The sequence below is a fragment of the Bos mutus genome, chromosome 2 (assembly GCF_027580195.1).
Source record: "Bos mutus isolate GX-2022 chromosome 2, NWIPB_WYAK_1.1, whole genome shotgun sequence".
Taxonomy (NCBI): domain Eukaryota; kingdom Metazoa; phylum Chordata; class Mammalia; order Artiodactyla; family Bovidae; genus Bos; species Bos mutus.
Genome location: NC_091618.1, coordinates 83,982,050 through 83,984,330, shown reverse-complemented (window position 1 = coordinate 83,984,330; position 2,281 = coordinate 83,982,050).

Below are 2,281 nucleotides of genomic sequence, written 5' to 3'. Positions count from 1 at the left end.
AGCTCTTCATTCTCTGGAACAAATTACTGATATGTTGGCTGATGTTCAAAAATATCATTTGTGTTGTTCCCAGGCTCTGTTTTCATGAGTCAGTGTGCCCAAAGTTGTCTGCAAAATAAAAACTGAAGTAACCCATGTGACTGTTAATTATCTTCCTTTTTAAATTATACCTTGGATTCCAATCATCTGCATATTGGGCACTAAAAATTTCCTACATGTTTCCCACATTGCTTTTGCTAAAATTTTCCTAGTCAGAGCCACAGTTGAAAAATCTTGCCAATAAGGTAGGGATTCTGAGAAGCAGCTGAATCATTCTTTTTATCCCATCTGTGAATATGCTGGATCTGAAGGCAATAAAATCCCAATAGTTGGCTAATTTTAATGGATGGAAGTGATACATCTGTCTGGTTGCAGCATATCAGATTAGGACAAAGACACACATAAATATGGTAACCAGGTAAGATATAAGAGAGCTAGGTCATAGAAGGATACTTTATCCCATAGACAGGTATTCAGATGGTGAAGCAAAAAGTATTATATGTCATAATAATTGCCTCTAGTCAATTAGAGCCACTTAGTTATACCAAAATATTATAAGATATTTATCAGGACATAGTACAAAGATGTGCATAGGAAAATAGATTTCACAAATATATAACATGGTATAATAACTGAGTAATATGTCTTTAGTAATGCTGTCAACTCAGTTTCAAGTCTACAAGAAAATACTTTTTCAAAAGATTAATTTTCCCAGCAAAATACAACTAATACAAAAACGATTATGCAGAATCATTATTCCCAGCCTTCATTTTCAGATTAACTTAAAACAGGTGTTAGTGATGCTAACAGCAATGTTTTGATCCCCATGCGGCCTGGTGACCTCACTTTCTCTGTTCCTTGAATAGAGAACATAGCCTTTCCTTCTTAGTTCCTTATAAACACATGCTGGCAGTCACAAAGGAGAATTTCTGAAAGGGAAAAATAGCAGGATCAGCCAGCAGACTAAGGAAATGGCATATATACTCCTCAAAACTGATCATAGTTTATAAACATCTTTTCACTAAAAAGGTTCATTTTAACTGAAGTGACCAACAATTCAGGTTTGCCTAGGACTTGAGGGAGTTTCTGTGTTGTTTTTTTTTTTTTTTTGAGGGAGTTTCTGTGATGAACTTTCTGTGCTGAAATGGGGAAAATTACAGGCAAACTTCAGTGAGTTGTTGACCCTACTTAGCTGTGAGATAAATTGGCTTACAGTTTAATTTGACCGGTACTCATAGTCTTTTAGCATTCCTTTACAAAACATTTTAGGAAAACGGGACTGAAAAGATCCAGGTTTCTATTTTGAGAACCAAGAGCTCTAAAATGCACTTCAGCAACAGAAATCTGGAGTTTCAAACTTCTTAATTTATGCAAGCAACTTTGTGAGTTCTGCCCACACTAAGACCATTGCTTGCCTTACTTCCTTGACTCATCTTGTGCTACAATCAAGAGTTATCTTGCCTTCCTTGTCGTCTGCCTACTGCTGAGTTATCCATTCATCCTATTATGCCTCTGTTCCCTTTACTAAGCCTGAGAGCCTGATAACTTGTTAATGATGTGAAACAACCAAAAACCTATCCCCATCCCACCATTTTTTAATAGCATGGAAATGCTTCCCTACTGTTTTAAGGGAAGAAAAAAAGATTCAATAGATTACCTTAGAGGTTGTCAGAGCACAAACTCATTACACTGTAAATTAATTTGTAAAAGGGGTGGAGGAGAAAGTATCAAGAATTTATGTCTTTAGTTGCTTTGAGGTAACTAAATGGTTAGTAAAAGAAAGTTTATCTTTTAGAAAAATTCCAACAAGTGAATAGAGCAAGAACAATGGAATTAGAAAAATCACCAGCTTGCAACCCTGAAAGTAATGATGGATACAGGCAATGATCATCAATGAATGGAAAATCATTATTGAAAGATTATTGAAAGAACTTTAAAAAGTTGACATGACTTTTCAAGTTTAGAATCATTTCAAACAGGGCACCTGGTCATTACATGTCTCACACAAAAAGCATACACTGAATCACATGTGAAATGTTCTAGAATGAAACTAGTTGTAGCAAATGCCTCTGGTGCTCACATCCCAGCCCTCTGCCCACCTCCGATCTCAGCTGCAGGTCTGGGGAATGGTTCCAGTTCACTGTGTGCAAGCACCAGCTTCCACGGAAACCTTCAACCAAGGGGAAAGGGAAGCCAGTGGTGAGCTTGAGAGGTGCTTTCTAAACTCCCCAGAGGTCCCCAC